General features: G+C 40.2%; 1 long non-coding RNA gene across 1 annotated transcript; it reads left to right on the forward strand.

The window, feature by feature from the left end:
• Positions 1 to 8462: 8462 nt before the first annotated feature.
• On the forward strand, positions 8463 to 14978 carry LOC133382138 (uncharacterized). The gene is made up of 3 exons (XR_009761808.1): positions 8463 to 8576; positions 9448 to 9607; positions 14397 to 14978. It is a non-coding gene; the product is annotated as an uncharacterized LOC133382138 (long non-coding RNA).
• The last annotated feature ends 4996 nt before the right edge of the window (positions 14979 to 19974 follow it).

A 19974-nucleotide genomic window follows, 5' to 3' on the forward strand; every position in this document is an offset into this window, starting at 1 on the left:
CCATAATATAACACATTTTAATACTATTTTTGTTATGCATTTTTATGCTCACTTTTCCCTAGTATAACCATTACTTCTGGAAGTAATGGATATACAGTTGTTTGTTTCCCTACAAATAGCTGTATATTAGGAGAAGTTCAGACTAATATGCTGATGACTTTTAATGAGGACTTTAAAAAACAATAATCACAAACTGATGTAGAAATGTGGAGAACTGAACTTAAAATTGGAAAACTGAAAAACTGAGAGAAACATAAATTGACAGATTTGTCCATCCCTACCTGCAGGATTATTTTTGTTCACCCTGGCAATTTAATTTTTTAATTTTTGTAAGGTATTCTTTTTGATGTGCTAAGTGTCCTTCACCAAGTTCCTCATCTCGGAGTTCCCACTTGTGTCCTCCTCCTAATTCTATCAACATAAGGACAGACTGATGTAGTCCCGTGATACTTGTTCCATATGGATTCCATGGCTGAGGTTTATATATTCCTTGTGCTGTTTCATGTGATTGGCTGCTTGCTTAGTTGGAATCCTGTCTTCTGCTGTTGTGGGATAGGAAGAGAGCACTAATATTTTGGGCTTTCCACTGACTTCATCAGGAATTTTAAAATTTATGATCCCTATTTTGCATACATTACACTAGGGTGGGGTTGCCTTCGATAGAGCATAGGATTTCTTTTAAATTCCACACTGCTTTTGCCAGACCTCCACCTCCACCCATTGGGGAAGTCTGTGTGATATAGTAGCTAGAATGTTCAGTTATGACTGGGGAAGTCAGCCATGAAACAAACTGTGTGACCTTGGGCCAACCACTCTCTCAGCCTGCCCCACCTCACAGGATTCTTGTGGGGATAAAAGTGGGAGACACACACCCTGAGATTCTTGGAGTAAGGATGAGATTAAAATGTAATAAATAATAAATCCCCTCCCTTTCCTCTAGCGTTGTATCACTGCACTTTTCCACTGGTGTAACATTCCCATGCCAGTGTAAGATTCAGTATGTCAACATCTATCTACTTGCAGAAGAGGGTTTAATAGTAATCCTATCCCACTCAAAGTGAGTAAAATGTGGATAGGACCTGCTGTCAGATTGTAGCCCTATGCACCTTTAAACATCCATAGTACCAGGCTGATAAATGCCTTGATGTGATGTATTTCTAGAAACAAATGTGCTTGGCAGGCTTAATGCCAAGTACAGTGTGGCTGCTTTCAGCTGTGGTTGCTTGCCAAGATACATCAGCCAGGTGCTGACCTCTGTGTTAATTGCCTGTGCATAAGGTTGTGGGCTGCCTGGTTAATGATTGCAGGTGACCCTTCCTTCCATTATATTAAAGTCAAGGTTATTCTTCCATTCCCATTCCTTATGCTGCATTCAAAGCAGGAGGTGCCTCCAGGGAGAGGTAAAAGGTCAGAGGGCTAGCATGCCTAATTGCTACAGCCAGCAGAACTTGAGATCTGTGTCCTTATTGTTTATCTTTAATTTCATCAAGGTCGGCTGGCCCAACCCCTAGGCACATAGCCATGATTCTTAAAGTTGTTCAAATTAAAGCCTAGCCAAAAACAAAATAAAAGTCAGAGGCTGCTTAATACTCCCCAAGCACAAAAGAAAATGTGAAGGCTTGCTCAACCAAGTGAGCTCTCCTTGAGTGAACAGACAGGCCTTGTTCTTTCCTTACACTAAAGAGGAGCCAATTGGCTCCTTTAATTAAAAAAAATCATACAAAAGCTTTCTTAAGCATTTCCATAGATGTTGTTTCCTCAGTCTGACATGTTCTTCGGAGGGGAACACCCAAGGTCTCTGACGTTAAGCATTAGGGTTGCCAGGTTCTTGGCCTGAGACTGATCCTGTATCTTTAGGAGAAAAGAAAGTCAGCCAAGTGCAGGTGTTCTTGCAACTCTGTAATGGGAAAAACCACAAGGTGGAATTCTCCCTCCCCCCTCCACAACTTTTAAAGATACAGAAGACCTCTTGGTTGCCAGGCCTGGCCTGCAAGAGGTCTTCTGTATCTTTAAAAGTTGTGCAGGGGGAAGGGAGAATTCCACCTTGTGGTTTTTCCCATTACAGTGTTGCAAGAACACCTGCACTTGACTGACCTTCTCTTTTCCTAAAGATACAGGATCAGTCTCAGGCCATGGACCTGGCAACCCTAATTACTACTGATATGTTCACTTTGAGAGCTGTTACATCATCATAGCCCTTCTTCAGTGACTAGTAAAGCTGTATATGGCATGGGAGTCAAGTATCTAAGGAACAGTCTCCTCTCACATCATCATCATTATCATTATATTGCTTTTTATTGGCATTCTTACCTGCTTCTCACCATAAAATCCCAGGATGGGTTACAACAACCAGAGCATTTTTTAAGGAATTGTTACTCTGTACTCATTTTTTTCATTCAAATGGTTTGCACATGGAAGCCTTTCTACCATGTATAAGCTCTGTCATTTGGATTGAGGCAAAAGTGGTTCAAACTAAAAAAAGAGAATAAAACGTGGGGGGAAGGAGTGAATACAGCCTTGCATTTACACAAGTTATTAGCCTACCAAAATTCTTACTAGCCTGCCCACCCATCAGTAAATACATGAATTAAAAAGCAACGTAAAATTAAAAACTGCTGCTTTATGATCCATGCCCTGGTGTAGCAGAATTCTTACGAAAAAAAGAATGAAGATACAGGAAACAAGACATCACAGTGTACAGGGAGAGACATTTTGTTAAGAGGTTTTTGAGAAAGACTGGTGTATAAGGATCTAAGAATTATTGTGTAATGTGCCCCTTTGTGCACGGTTCAATTTCGCTAGAATTTCATACCTTGACCTCTAGTCAGTATTTCAGCGCCTTCCAATCTAAATTGGTGTTCTTGTTTCATTGATTAAATTTAATGTGCCCATTTGTGTCCACTAAAAGCTGGGACTGGGTGTCCATTTGGACTCACAACTATTACTTAAAAATTTCCTTGACAATAACTAACTTGTCCAGCTACTACAACTACAATGAGTTCAACTACAGTCAGACACTAGGTGGGTGATGAGAGGAAAAGGGACATTTAAGGATGTGGCAAGGACCAGTTTTACTGTGAGGCAGTTGCCTCAGACAGCACATGCTGGTGGCAAGGCAGCAGCCCCCACCATACCCTCTGGGTGCCCTAAACTAGCCTGCCCCCAGATGCAGTGGAAGTTGCTGTCCTGTCACCAGTGTTTAAGTAAGATCCACCTGCCAGTTCAGTGGGATTCTATATGTAGAATGTGTGGGCGCTGTCTTGGGCTTTGCCTCAGGCAGCAAAATGTCTTAGGCCAGCCTTAGTTATGTCACACACACACCCAACACACACACTTTGCAGTGTTATCCGCAGGAAGACTTACTTAGCACCAAACTTACTGGTTTTTAACTGCCAGGCAAAAATTTATTAACCTAATCTTTTTTAAATGGCTGGCAGTGTGAAGGGAGACTTTAACCCATTGTCTCTGCCACAATCATGGTCCAGATCAGGTGCCCCATGCCCGCTGTTTGCAACTGGAGAGCAATCCAGATTGGGACTGTGACAGAAGCAAAGGGTTAAAGTCTCCTTCCTCATGTGGTCCCTTTGAGTTTCATGCCCTCCCCCATGCCTTTTTTTTAAAACCAGCCGTGGAAGGGCTAAAGATATTCATAATTCATATTCTAGTTTGGCATTGACTCTTTATATTTTTCTTTGTTGGTTTTAAGCAGCTGGTATTCTGTTATTTTCTTTGTTCTGCTGTTTTTAATTTACAAAATTGGAGGTGGAATAGAAATATTTCAAATAAATAAATATATAAGCACATTCAGGACGTCTTAAGGGCAAGCTTATATTTAGGATTTTAAAGGCAAGTTGATAATTTGCAAATTTGGCATATCCTTTCTCAAAACACAAGGTTACAACAGAACCTCCATTATTCTCAAAATTCCCTTTTAGCCACTTTCACTGTGTTCCTTTACATTGCTGCCTGTGAATACCACTCAGTACTTGTATTAACTCAAAATCTGATGGATTGGATCTTTCCCACGTCATTTGGATAAAAGAGGTTGAACTGTGTAAGAATCATGGCTGAGGCCAAGCTAAATGGCAAATCATCCTCACCCGCTTTTCTTTTTTGCTTTTCTCATGCTTTTGAGCATAGAAAACTTTATCAAACCTGTCATTATGAATGAGAAGCTTCACAAATGAAAAGTTAGATAGTTACAGAAATATATACTGGAACTGGGAGGGAGAGAGTTAGGATGAGTCCACAGGAACTTACTCTCTTGGTAAGTGTGCACAGGACTACAGCCTTGTTTGTTTATTAGGAGGCTAAGAAAGATAAGCTTCGAATTGTATAAGGAAAAACTGCCAGGAAAAGGATGGAACTGCCCCAGTCAAGATAAGAGATGAAACCACAGATACAGGATTAAGCAGCAAATTGATCAAGATTCTGCAGAGGAAAAGAGATGTCTTAGATGGATTTAGGTGGATAGTAGATGGATTTTTAGCATTCAGTCCTGAGAAGTAGGAAATAGAATTGATGCAAGAGAAAGTACATGATTTGTGTGTTTAGAGCCCATACAGATAAACAGAGAGCTTTCCTCTAACATACGGTGGGGGGGAAGTCTTTGAAGATGGCTTAAAATGCTTCACCATTTATCCTAATCAGAGGGTGAGTCAGTGATAAATTTTGTTTATCCAGTCCTGTGTTCAGCTTTCTATAACATAGTGAAAGAGCAGCTGATAATATAGTCATACAGTGAAAGCAGATTCTCACCCCACTCTCCAAAAAAAAAAAAAGGGGGGGGGAGAAATGAGCAATCCAATAACATGTAATTATTATGCGAGGTAAGAAAGAAACCATTCATTCCAAACCAGTTGTTAAAGCAAAGTTACACACCTTATGGAATTGTCCAATATTCTCTTCAGAATCTAGTGCCAGCCACTGCTGGGCAAATGAGGAAACAAATACAAAAGGGAACAAACAACCAGAAAAGGAAGATTTTGGATTGCCTTAGAAAGTTTGCCATGGGAAAGTATGAGAAGAAGGCCTGGTCCTCAGGCAGAACAGTTGCAAGGTTAGGATTGGAATTTTATACAGGTTGATCCTGAATATGATTTGGGAATCTCTACCCTAACTAAAGGGAGACTCTTATCCAGATGCTAAAGGCCTGAAATATAGGCATCTCTTATTCTAAACGTCATATGTGTATCCATGTGGCAGGGGGGGAAAGTGCTAGCCAAAAAGTCATGGTGTCCAAAAAGAAGCAATGGTAGGAATGAGACTAAAAATAAGGAAATTATTTAATGCACCATGAATGGTGGCTAAGGCAAGGATGGCCAGATTCAGAATTACAATGAAGTTGGATCCATCTACTAGTAAGGGTTTCACAGTTATGGTGCACATACACTGAGACATAGTTAGGGCATCCCATACAAAATCCAAAGAAAGAGGTAACATTGATATGTGAAGTTCTGTCTTCCTCCTCGTTTACACAGCTCTATTTCTATTAGTATTTTGCAAGGTTCCATCTAAGATGGCTACCAGAGGAGGGACTTTTCAGTTACAATGACACCCCGTTTATGGAATGCCCTCCCCAGAAAGGCTTGCCTGGTATGTATGCTTTTGTCTTTTAGGCACCAGCTGAAGACCTTCCTGTTCTCCCAGGCTTTTTAATAGCATTTTTATATTTTTGGATCTTATACAAAAGTTGCTCCTGCTGGCTTTGTACTAGTGCCATGTTTTTAGTGACTGTTTCATACTATTATGTTTTTCTTGTTGGGGTTTTAGATTATTGATTCATAGATAAACTCTGTATGATTTAAAAAAAATGATATCCAGTGAAGACAGAGTAGACCCTCTGAAGTGAATTGACTTTTAAGTTACTTAAGTTCATTGGTTTCAATGGGTCTACTCTGAGTATAACTAACTTTGGGTATCACCCATAACAAATTCATGTTGCCTTCTTTCCCCTTGTATTGTTTCCATCTTGGCTAGCTGAGTCACTCCTTTTATTTTAATGATCGTATGTATGCTCCAGCATTATTGTCTTTTGATCTTGGCCTTGCTTATAGGTGTCTAACTGCAATCTCATCTTGGATGTCAAAACATCATATGAAGTTGATCATAGGAAAATCTATATTTATTATATTCCTGTAAAATCATCTCCTGGTATCCGCCTGGCATTACTGTTAATAATATTTTTATTTTACTGCTTCTGCTTATTTTACTGCTGCTTCTACTGTTTAAGTGTATTATTTGATTCTGATCTATCTTTTCTTTCACACATTGATTCTTTTGCAAAGACCTGCTGTTACTTCTTGCTGAACATTGCAGAAATGAAATCATTTCTTTCTTTTGCTTATAACTACAACTTAAGTTCAAGTTTTGGTTGTTTCTCATCTTGATTGGGCTACTACTAGTCTTACTAGGCTCCCAGCTTTTCATCTTTCCTCTCTTATTTCAGTCCTCAGTGCTTGCAGCTTGTCTGGTTTGTCATTCTACTCATGCGTTCTCTTATTTCTTGTTTTGGTTTACAGCCTACTTTTTCCATATTTGCTACAAACTCATTCTGACTTTTAAGGCCCATCATGATCTTGCTCCTTCTTTGATTTCTCCTTGTTGATCCATCTTGTTCTTTATGCTTTGTTCAATCTAATATTCAGGTTTCTTGATCCTGTGGGCCCAGAATGATCTTTTAAAAAATGTGTAAATTCTGTATAAATAAAATGTGGCAATAATGATGAAAACAAATTTTCTTTTCCTTAGAAGTGAAACTGTGACCAAGTAATTTTTGCCTCATCTTTTAAAAAGTTTGTGGAGACAGCAGCTGCTAGATTAAATTGCTTTGAGGAGCAGATCCTGCCTGTGGATCACTACCTCTCTTTGACCTAAAGTATAGATAGGAATATAGGAAGTTGCCTTAATCCAGGACAGATTTGTCCATGTAGCCCAGTGTTGTCTACTCTGAGTGGCAGCAGCTCTCTGGGGTGTCAGGTAGAGGTCTTTCCCCTCATCTTCTATTTGATTCTTTTAAGCAGAAATGCCAGGGATGGAATGAGACTTTATGCATGCAAAGCATATGGCTCTACCATTGAGTATAATCCCTCCCCACTCAATAGACAGATTGATTGTCCAATAGGGTAAGATAAGATAAACATTACATTAAAAAGTATGGTTAAGAATTGAGGGGGCATTGCAGGCTGTGGATGGCACTAATACATTTGGCTGTGTTTAGTCAACTGTGTTTAGTCAGATGCCCAAAAAATCTGCATCTGATCCGTTTCGCAGAACCTTTTAATTTGGACCATTTTACCCAACACACGTGCATTCTACTGCTTTTGCCTTTAACTCTGGATTAAATGGATGCAACAAAAACTAGCATTTGCTTTTAAAATCTGCACCTGCTTCTACCGTGTATTACCTTTTAAGCATCTTTTCTGGCTGCAGAGTTTCTTCGCCATTAGATCCTCCCTTTTCCCCGCCCCTTGAACAGTCTCCGGGCGTCATTTTGTTTCCTGCGGTTGATGAAGCAACTTCCGGTTGTTCTCGCCTTCCTTTCTCCCGTTTACTCCTGCTTCCCCCCAATACATTTCCTCCCCCGCTCCTTTAAACAAAATCACATTCCTCACCCCTTCATCGAGGGTAGCAGGGCTGGAGCTCGTAAAATTCCTTCCTCGGAGCAGTAGTTTTGGCCCTGTTGTTTACATCTAGCATGTGTTTGTGCAAGAGAGTATGAGAACGTGTGCGTGTGGAGGACCTTTTCTGCCTCGTAGCATCCCTCCCCTCCCCCCAAAGCTGGATCTCTCCCCCCCTAGGGCTGATGCATGCGCCCTTTTCACAGCCACGGCAAGAGGAGGCTGGCGAAGGCACCGCTGGGGTAATTTATAAGCGCCAAAAGCGCAGGGGAAAGGAGATCTGCCTTGGCGTCTCATCCCAGCATCTGCTCCACTCACGGAGAGCGATAATATAAAACGATTAATGCTTCCTTTAGTAGCTGCTTTTAATGTCTCTCTAAAGATAATTGTTTGGGTTTTTTTTAATATTTCCCAGAACGCATGCTGAGGCTTGTCCCAGGGTGCCAAAGGCACACCAATCTTGCGCAGGGACAGCCTAACAGCCACGGGTGGGAGCGATTCCCTTTCTTTCAAGTGCTTATTCCTTCGTTTAGGGAAACACTGCCCCTTCCCCGCCTCTGCAGTTAACATGCTAATGTGTGGGCACAGCAACAAGGAAACGCTGATAGCAATAAACGCACACGCATGTGAATGCTACAAAGAAAAACAGCCAATTTATTCGTAGCGAGGGTGGAAGTATGTGAACTGTCAAAATCAATCGCGATGGAAAAAAGCAGCATTTTAAATGTGGATCTGGGGTCCCATGTAAACAAGCCCAAACTGTATATTCTTAGAAATTCCTTTTGAAAAAGAGCCACTTCTGGGCCATATTAAGCAACTGCTTTCTATTTTTCACTAGGAACTAAGGAGATACTGATCTCCATGTTGTGACCATTTATCTGCATTTTATTATCACACAGTGCAGTTTGTGGCTTATAGTTGGAGAACATATATAATTCAAGTCCCTCAAGTCTCCAGGTAGGTATTGTTTCACTTTAACAATAGTACTGAAATTGGTTAGACCTGTTGAACTCTAACAATGGTGATGTGTTTTTTTTAAAAAGTCAGTTTAATTGTGTGCTTGTTATATCTGCTTCCATCTTCAAACCTAGTGGATTTTACATGTTATTATAAGGGGTTATAATAACCCTTTTTAATGCAGGAGTATATTGTGGTAGCTTCAATGAAATTAGAAGAAGCCATCATGACGTTATAGTCAACTAAGCCCTACCCAAAACAGACCCATTGAAATTAATGAACTTAAGTTAGTCATGTCTATTAACTTCAGTGGGTCTACTCTGAGTAGGACTAGCATCAAATACCACCCATTTGCTTGGATACCGCTTTAATCACAATTAGAATAGGTCCACTGAAATCAGTCCTATTTCAGTGGGTCTACTCTAAGAATGGCTAAGGATGCAATCCTAATCCCACTTACCTGGAGTAGACCCCACTGAATTTGATAGGACTTACTTCTGAGTAAATCTGGATCCAACCACTGAATTGCAATCCTGCTTCCCAGGAGTCTCACTAGCACACATGTTCAGTACGGTATTTAGACATAACCAAGACAAATGGTTTACATTGCGGCACTAGCTCATCTTCAAACTGTGTACACGTAACATTCTCAGAAGAAAAGTGTTATAATGCCCTCACTGCCTGAATGCACATATTCTTTTTTTTGGTTATAGTGAAAGTGGATAGCGTGAGGTGTGAGCAAAGTGTGACATGAACACTTCAGCCAAGTATAAAATCCATAGACCTTGAATATCCAAGTGTCTATGACTTAAGTGCATGTTATTGTTTATTTATTTATTTATTGGATTTATTTGTCACTTCTTACCTGAAGGTTGTCAAGTGACTTACAAAATATGTTAAAAACAAAACAAATATATCATGCTATAAAACTAAAACAGTAAAACAACAACACCCCCATGGAGCCACAGGAAGCTTTGGCAGCATTAATAACCAACAACACCATCTCAGTCTATCAAACGCCTGGGAAAAAGGTAAGTCTTTACTAGTCGCTGAAAAGATGTCAATGAAGGTGCCAGGTGGACCTCACTGAGAAGCATATTCCACACATGGGAAGACACAACTGAAAAGGCCTTCTCCCTTGTCACCACCCTCCGAGACCCTCTCAGAAGGAGGACCTGGAGAAGGGTCTGAATTTTATTTCAGAATACAAGTATTATGTGTAGCAAAGACTGGTCTCCTGACCTCCATCATGCCCAGTGAATAAGGGACATCCTTCCTAAAATACACAAAGTTCCTAGTTAAATCCTGTCTGGCAGGAAAATATTAAATCCAGTCTAGCAAGGAGTTAGGGAAGCCTGGTAAAATGTACAGCAAGATAGCCATTTCCCCAGCTTTCCTAAAGTTGTTAAGAGACAGACTACCAGGCAAGTGCTGATTGGCTGAAAAGTCCCAGATGTCACTCAACCACAACATGGGTAGTCTGTGGCCATGCAAACTTTCCCCCTCACCTACAGCCCTGTAGCCATCCTTCCATGTTAGGTGGGGCAGCCACATTTCTAGGTGGGGCATTTGGGGGTGAGAGGTGCATAGTGCCAGCCAATCCCCTCCCCCTTTCACTGCTGGAGAGGACTGAGAGCCAGGACAGGGGAAGGGAAAGGTAGTAACCTTTCCTCTCACTCTTCCTCTATCCAGAGATTGCATTAACTATATTCTTCTTGAACTGAACTACTTTGTTAATGACAATGAACTCCTGAACTTGGCTTTGATGCATTAGGTTTTAGACTCCGCCTGAAAAACAAACTTGTCCATACTACAAGTTTACAGAAGGGCAGAGAGCAAATAAATACGTTTGGGTGTGTTTGTTAACTCCTCAAGAGACCCTCTGTCTAGTCTTGTTCCTGACCTTTAGATTATCCTTCCTGCTGGACAATCAAAGGAAAACTTTTTAACTGGCTGTTTTATAAAGGGCTAATTAAGCTATTGGAAACTAATTGCAGAAAGCAATTGGAATTATTTTTACTGGTTGCTGGGTTGATTTTTCTGTACAGAAACCTGAAAAGGCCTCATACTGAGCTGGATATATTGGGAAAATCAGAAATTAGGCCTGAGTTACAGCCTAGGTGACCAGCCAGCCAGTTAGCTAACTGTAGCATACACAACAATATTTCATTTCTCTATGGTGGGATGGTGTAAAAGCCGAGCTGGAAAGGGCCCTTAAAGAACCAATATTTAAGAACCAAAACCCTTCCAATATTATATTTTATTAACCTTTTAGCAACCAAAATGCCATCTGGAACAGAATGGAGCAGCAACCTCCAAGCAAGCTAGGCCTACCAAATTCACCAGTCTCACATGACTAGACGAGATTCATGCAATAAGCCACAAAACTTTCACGGAAACCACATTCCAATACCTGTTCCAGGTTTTAATATTTTTCAGAAAAACAGTCTGGAATTGCAACTCCCAGCGAGCCAGACCTACCAAATTCTCCAACCACACATCTAGATGGGATTCATTCAATACCACAAAACTTCCATGGAAACCACATTCCAATACCTGTTCCAGGCGATAATGTTTTTCTGGAAAATGGCCTTGGAGAGCAACTTCCCAGTATGCCAGCCCTACCAAACTCACCACCCACACGTCTAGATGGGATTTATGTAATAAGCCACAGAACTTCCATGGAAACCACATTCATTGTTCTAAAAATATTTTAATACATAGCATCTTAGCTATATTCTTTGGGAAAATATGAATGCAATAAAAATACAAACACAGCAGGAAATAAGACAATATATATACAAATATATGTAAATATATACAGTGCCTTGCAAAAGTAATCAGACTCCTGACCGATGCTCTCATATTACTGAATCACAAATGGTACATTGTAATTTCATTCTGTATGATATTTTATTTTGAAACACTGAAACTCGAAATCAATTATTGTAAGATGATATTGGTTTTATGTTTGAAAATGTTTGTAAGAAACAAAAAACTGAGACATGTTGCTTGCATAAGTATTCAACCCCCACACATTAATATTTGGTAGAGCCACCTTTTGCAGCAATAACAGCTTTAAGTCTTTTAGGATAGGTATGTACCAGCTTTGCACACAGTGTAGGAGGGATTTTGGCCCATTCTTCTTGGCAGATTTGTTCCAGCTCGTTCAGGTTGGTTGGATGTCGCTTGTGAACTGCAATTTTCAAACAGCGCCACAGATTCTCAATCAGATTGAGATCCGGACTTTGAGTGGGCCACTGTAGGACATTCACCTTTTTGTTCTTGAGCCACTCCAATGTTGCTTTGGCCTTGTGCTTGGGATCATTGTCCTGCTGAAAAGTGAATTTCTTCCCAAGTTTCAGTTTAGTGGACTGAAGCAGGTTGTCTTGCAGTATTTCCCTTTATCCATTCTTCCTTCAGTTTTCACAAGATGCCCAGTCCCTGCTGATGAGAAGCATCCCCACAACATGATGTTGCCCCCACCATACTTCACTGTAGGGATGGTGTGTCTTGAGGCATGAGCAGTGCTAGGTTTGCTCCACACATCGTGCTTTGAGTTTGGGCAAAAAAGTTCTCTCTTAGTCTCATCTGACTACAAAACCTTTTCCCACATCGCAGCTGGGGCACTCTCATGCTTTCTGGGAAACTCCAGACATGCTTTGAGATGGTACTTTTTGAGTAACACCTTCTTTCTTGCCCCCTTCCCTTACAGGCCAGTGTCATGCAGAGCTCTTGATATGGTTGACTGGTGTGCCATTACTCCACTCCCAGCCACTGAACTCTGCAGCTCCTTCAAAGTGATTGTTGGCCTCTCTGTGCCTTCTCTCACAAGCCTCCTTCTTGTTCAAGCGCTGAGTTTTGAGGGACGGCCTTTTCTTGGCAGTGCCTGGGTGGTGTGATTCACCTTCCACTTCCTGATTATTGATGCAACTGTGCTCATTAGGATATCCAAACACTTGGATATTATTTTGTGTCCTTTTCCTAATCTATGCATTTGTATTACATTATCTCTCGCTTCTGTAAAATGCTCCTTGGTCTTCATTTTCCTTCACATCCACAGCCTGACCAATGATCCTTCAACAGTGGGGGTTTTATCCTGACAATGGGACAGCAACTTTAATGGTTCACAGATGGAGGCCAATAGAAAGTTACTGTGTCCTCAACAGGGCAATTTCTTTCATCTGTGTAAACTGGGGTTTTTTACAGCACAGGGGTTAAATACTTATGCAAGCAACATGTTTCAGTTTTTTGTTTCTTACAAACATTTCCCAACATAAAACCAATGTCACCTTATAATTGATTTTGAGTTTCAGTGTTTCAAAATAAAATATACAGAACGAAATTACAATGTACCATTTGTAATTCAGTAATATGAGAGCATGTCAGGGGTCTGATTACTTTTGCAAGGCACTGTATTCTAAAACAACATTTGTGTATAAATATAACAATGAGTATAAGTAGCAGCAACAAAACCAGTATTTGTGTAAATGTTCTGCATAATAAATAGAACACATATACCCTGTTTTGTGTAGGCAGGTGTGCAAGGTCATTTGAAGCATAGAACAGTACTTAATAGTACTTAACTGTTATCAACACTGAAAATAATAATCTAACATTGCGCAAGATCATGTTATAGAGGAAAACATTTCTGCCTATGGCATGGATTCTTCATTTGTCACAACACTTTGAACATTTGAATATGCCATGAGAAGCTTGATTTATCTCAAGGCAGGACAGATGGCAGCAGTCCTGACATACTCCCTGGCACAGAACTGTTGTGTCCTTGGGTTTCTTGAACAGATTACTGATTAAACACAATGATCAAGATGAAGTGTAATACTGTTGTACTGCTGAAGATAAGAATTTGATTGTTGACAATGATTATTTAGGTGCATTGGATGAAATAGGAGTATTGAAATTGTTCATGACTTTCTGATTTATTTGCTTCTTTGTTCTCTGCTGCTGTCTGTTTTCCTCTATATCATGATCTTGCGTAGTGTTAGCTGATTATTTTCAGTGCTGATAAGTACTGTTCTATGTTTGAAATGATGTCACCTACCTGTACAAAACAGGGTATATGTGTTCTCTTTATTATGCAGAATGTTTAGAAAGGTTGCTGCTATTTGTACTCACTGTTACGTTTATACACAAGTGTTGTTTTAGTATATTTACACATATTTGTATACATTATTTTAGTTCCTGTTTATTTTTATTGCATTCATGTTTTTCCAAAGAATATAGCTTACAATGCTATATGTTAAAATATTTTTAGATGAATAAAATATTACAGTATTTTAGAACTACTCTTTAGAGTTATATTTATTTGTGTCATCATAGCAGTTTGGTGCTTATTGCATGAATCTGGTGAATTGCATGACTGGTGAATTTGGTAGGCATGGCTTGCTTGAAAGTTGCTGTTCTGGGCTGTTCTGTTCTGTTCCAGATGGTATTTTGTTTAAGAGTTAATAAAATATAATATCAGAAGGATTTTGGTACTTAAATATCGTTCTCAAATGTCTCTAACACATCCCAGTGTTTTTAGCATCAATTTCTTTTATAAAGGGTCAGTTTCAGCTTTTACACAGACCCCTCCAGGGCTGTTTTCAGCATTTGCCATCAAGTACTCATGAAAGGAAGAAAAAATAGCCACTAAAATTGTGAGTATAGTGAGTGCTTTAAAAGAGTAAAGGATAACTTAGGTAGCCGTTTTTTCAGTTCATTAGTTATCTCTGTATTTCACCCTTTAGCAATAAACATAAGTTTGGTTCTTCTCATTATAATAACTGCAGAATAAACAAACTCTTAACTTTTTTACAGCAGGCGAACAAACGTGCACCTTTACTGCTAGCTGGATAGAGAACACAACTGAAACTGAACAGCAGAGCAAAGGAAAGTCTAAGGGGTGGAGTCTCACTCTCGCCCATAATGCAAAGTTGTAATATTTAACTCTTCATGAGTCATGCTACTATACTGCCTGGTTTTTTCAAGATCACTTAACTAGTGATTGTGGTCATGAAGAATCCATCCTCAGTCAGGGAAAGTCTTGAGCAAGCAGACTTTGGGGGGCTCCTCCAGAAGAGGCTTTTGTTGTCCACTTGCCCTGCCTCATTCACTGAATTTTTCAGAGGATCCTATTCTTAAATTGTTCCTGTTCTTAAAAGAAGCTATCATTTTTAAAGGGAGGTTGTCATTGTCTGTCATGTCACAAATTTAAAAGACAATTTCCCCAAAAAATCTCCGGGAGGGGGGCAAGCACAGTTCTAGGGGGGTCAGTGCCCTAATCCCCCCCGCTACAGGCCTGCTTACCAACCATCAGAAAAACCAGCAACTGACCATCTACATTGTGTTACTCATGAGGAGACCAGATGCTTGCTTGTAACTAGGAAATAGATTTGAACTAAAGAGCTCATTTTATTTTCAATCTTCTGCTTTGTCCATCTGTCCTCTCGCTGTCATTTTTTTATTAAACCAGAACTGTCACTAGAAGCTAAAATGATGAAGCTGAGGTTATCATACTTTGGACACATCATGAGAAGACATGATTCACTAGAAAAGACAATAATGCTGGGAAAAACAGAAGGGAGCAGAAAAAGAGGAAGGCCAAATAAGAGATGGATTGATTCCACAAAGGAAGCCACAGACCTGAACTTACAAGATCTGAGCAGGGTGGTCCGTGATAGATGCTTCTGGAGGTCACTGATTCATATGGATGCCATAAGTCGTAATCGACTGGAAGGTACATAACGACAACAACAACAATAATAATTAGGCTGTTGGGGTCTTGCGTGCATTGTTGCCACACTCACAGGGTTGTTGTAAACCTGTCATGAGCCTCAGTCACTTGGTTCATGCTGCAGATGTATAGGATTGGGGCTGAAAGAGAAAAGCAGGTTGCTCTGATCTCTGGGTATTGGCTCTGTGCCACTGGTAAATTGAGCGGGATCTAGGCAGAGCACAGCAAGTTTCTTTTGCCCCAGAGAGGGCCAAGTAAACTGCATGCTATCTTGAGGTTCCAATCTGTGTAACTGCCTTGACCCCTAGAATTCACTCCTGTTTAGATGTAGGTGTTAAGGGGGGAGTGTGGTGACAGCATTACTGGATAGTTTTTGCACACAACTGGACTACTTTACAAGGTAGTTATGCAAGGAAGGGCATAAGCAGGCTCTCCTAGCTTTCTCCTTTCTTTACATTATGAAATTCAAATAACTGCATGAAGGGCAGAGCCCAGGGATCTATCCTTGGTGTGCTGGCACCGACCAGATACACCCTTGGAATAATCTGTGCGCAAACATCCTATCTATGAATTATTAGGGGGTGGGCGTGTGTGCGCAGCATCGATTGAGAACAAGAAGAGGAATCAGCTCGTCTCATGTCACTCTCATCTTTGTATTGTTGCTTTCTAAAAGTCCTTTGTTTCCTGAAAGGCTTAGTGGGACAATAAATCACTCAGGATGTTGGCACAATACAAGGGTTACTGGAGCTATGGTAACAAGAGATGACATGTGTGTTGATCTTTTCCATCATTCAATAATTAAAAGCAGAGTGTGAGCTGATAGCCATGTATGTTGGATGACGCATGAGATCTTGCAGGTTTGGTGCAAGTTTTGCTACTATCCAAGGAAGAATAATTCTACTCCTGAAGTCTGTGGCTTCTAAACTAAGACTAATCTCTTACTCTTTTAAGAAGAAACATGAGAAGAGCTGGATCAGACCAAAGGTCTATCTAGTCCAGCATCCTGTTGACTACAATGGCCAACAAGATACTTCCAGGCAGCCCACAAGAAAGGCATGAAAGTGACAGTCCTCCTCTTCCTATTTCCCTCTTTGCCTGCAATAGTTGGTATTGGAGATTATAAGTCTGGCTCTGAACCCAGAGGTTCCATTCTGCTATTGGCTACTAGCTGTTAATTGACCTATCCTTCACTGACTAATCTCTTTTTAAAGCCATCATCACATTTAGTGCCCACGGATTTTGCAAGTGAATTATGTGTTATGCAAGTAAGAACTTTGGGTGGTATCCAACTAACACGCCCCGTCAGTGCAAGGATTTATACTTGTGCAACAGAATGTCCCTCCCTCTCCTCCACTTGGGCACCCACTAAATCTATTCTAGGGGCTCCCCAAACCCTCTGGAGCAGATTTGGGGACGGTGTGCAGCATGTGCTAGCGGAGGAGAGGTGAGGGAAGTTCCATCGTGCAAACATAAATCCTTGCGCTGACAGGGTGTTTGTTCAATACCACCACCCTTTTATTTGTCAGTCCTTAATAGGGATGCCAGGTTTAATCCCTGAGACTGATCCTGTATCTTTAGGAGAAGAGAAAGTCAGCCAAGTACAGGTGTTCTTGCAACACTGTAATGGGAAAAACCACCAGGTGGAATTCTCCCTTCCCCCTGCACAACTTTTAGAGATACAAAAGACCTCTTGGTTGCCAGCCTCCTAGTCCTGAATCTACTGCCAATCAGTTTCATCAGGTGACCCCAAATTCTAGTTATGAGAGAGGGGAAAAATCTCTCTTTTCATTTTCTCCACATCACACACAATTTAAAAAAACCTCTTATTGTTTGCTATGGCATTTCATGTCCTTTTAGGCTAGAATAGTGCTGCTTTCTTAAAACAGGTGGTTGCAACTGACAGCACACTGGCAATTCAGCTCACACCAGCAGAGGTGTTCACATACCACTGGTGGAAAAGAACCAGAACCAGTGGTAACTAGCAGTGCTTAATTGTTAATGTTATTCCACCAAGTGAATCGGCTCCTATAACTGCAGGATACCTAAAGCTACCCTGCTGTGTGGCTCTTCCTAAAAGACACGTGCGCATATATATTTCTGGAGGAATTTGACCTTATAAGTAGGCCTAATAACACAAACAAAGGATACAATCCATATATTCTCAAAAATCAGTTATCACTTACTGGAGAAAAGTAGTTAAATATATGGACGAAAAAGTGATGCAGCTGCTTTTAGAGAAATTGCCCAATTTTGTATCTGTTGCCAACACTAAGGCTACAGTCCCTACATGCTCTTACCTCAGAGTAAGTGCCACTGAATACAGTGGGACTTCTCAGTAAATACACATTTGTAGCCTGGCAATATAATATTTGCTAGACCAATACATCTTTTATAATTTAATTTGCTGTTTTGAAATTTATTGATTTATTAAGAAGTACTTGGTCTTGGGTGAACTCCTGAAGTTACATAGTACATTAAGAATTCTGACAACTGAGAAGTCCATTCTCCCATATGCCAGAGTTTGCTGTTTGTGGCAACAGCAATTATCATGAATGGCAATATAGTCTAACAACAATTGTGGTGTGTTAAAAGCCTGAAAGAGTAACTCACTTTCCACGCTGATTGAAAAAAAATCATTCACGTAAAGCAATCATGCATCCCACAGCACTGACCAATATACATATATATATATATTATCCACGGTAATAAATAAACTATGTTTTCCTGCTTGTGTAATCACATACAGAATTATGATCTGCCCATCCCACAATAATACTAACTACTCTGGAGTTATAGGATTATGAAATAGCACTGGTGTTAATTAAACCTTGATGACTGTGAAATGTACTGCCATTATTTTCCCCACACTGTTGACACATCTCTGCTCATTACAAACACTGCCCAAGAACCACAGCAGTTGTTATTACCAAAAAGGATGACTATGATGACTGATCAATATTGGTCACTATGGAATATGAATAGTGCAGTAATTAATATCAGATGTAGTTACAATAGCACATGTGAAATTAAAGTAGTTATATACTTCTTTTGGATGTTCAATTTTACATTATTCAATCAGATAATTTCCTTTTCAGTAGTACAATAATGGCTTTTATTTCACAGAAAAATCAAAATGTATCGCTCAGCCCAGTGTAAACTAAGGCAGCAATTTTCAAACTACTCACAGTATAATGTTGCTCCTGACATCACTGTGAGGTGTTTCAAGGTGCTGGAGCAAAGGATAGTTGGGTATCAGGTAGGATACAGTAGCTGATAAACCGCAAGACAAGAGCTGTACCTCAGTGTTTAAAAAACAACAACATGCTTTGCATGCAGAGGGTCACAGGTTCAGTCCCCAGTGAGGAAACAGATAATACAATGATACTCTGGTTCAATATAAGATAGGTTCATATGTTCATAGAATAAGATTTCAGAGGAACAAAAAGCCACGTGACAGACCACAGGATGCCCTTAGTAACTTCAGGTATATCATACTTCTTACCCACTAAAAAAGAAATATTCAGAATTAGCATCTGTATAGGGTTACATTGCTAGATCTAGGTCAAAGGCATCTTGTATGTGGACACCAGCATGCTAGGTGCATGAATACACAGCATGGAAGGCACCAATATGAGAATAAGAAAAGAGAACTTCTTCTAGTTTATTCAGCCTATCTTTCAATTTAAATCTTCATTGGAGGTGCGCGCGCACACACACACACTAAATTGTTTAATTAATAAAATGTATATAAAAACCTCAAGGGCTGTGCTTTTTTGTTGTTGTTAAAAATAAAGAGGTGCCAATACTTGTATCTTGATAAAAGTGCCAACACAAAATGGCTGCCATGGGCAGCAAAGAAAGAAGTACCAGTACTGCGTACTGGTGATTACTGTCACAAAAAAACACTTTTCTGACCTTGGGCCATTCATTCTCTCTTAGCTGGCCTAACCTGCATCAAAAGGTTCATGTTACAAAATGGGGGAAGAGAAAAAAGATCTCGAGCTCCTTGGAGGTAGGTTGATATAAAAAGGGGGGGTTCCCACAAAATTGTTTTCTTTATATGCAAATTTACACAAGTTTAACTGATTAAGGTTAAAATCATAACTCTGTTTACTAGAGAATAAGTGCCACTGCATTTTGATTAAACAACTAGATTTCTTTAATTTGATATGGCCCTATTTATTTCCTTCTCCTTCCTCTTCTTTCAAACTTTAGATTGTAAGATCCCTGGAAGAGGGACTTTTTTTAAAAAAATAGGTAGTTCTTGGAATCCATCTCTCATTGTTCCTGATCAATGGCCATGCTGGCCGGGAGGTACTGATGGGAGCTGGAAAATGACCACAGGTTCCTGTCCCTGCTAGAAAGCAGGCACTTGAATGCATGATGATCTGACAACCCTACTAGTACAAGAATTTCTGCTACTCACAGTTCAGCTTGCAAGTTTATATTTCAGAAGTCCCTTTGGTGGTCCTGAGGGAAGGGCTGCAGCTCAGTGGCAGAGCACATGCTTTACATGCAGAAGGTCCCACTTTCAATACCTGGCATGTCCAACCTAGGAAAGACTCCTTTCTGAAGCCCTGAAGAGCCACTGCCAGTCTGTGCGAAGACAGTATTTATTGCAAAAATGTATTTCCCGTTTCCTCCTCCAAGAGGAGCTGCTCA

Source organism: Rhineura floridana, chromosome 3 (assembly GCF_030035675.1).
Source record: "Rhineura floridana isolate rRhiFlo1 chromosome 3, rRhiFlo1.hap2, whole genome shotgun sequence".
NCBI lineage: Eukaryota > Metazoa > Chordata > Lepidosauria > Squamata > Rhineuridae > Rhineura > Rhineura floridana.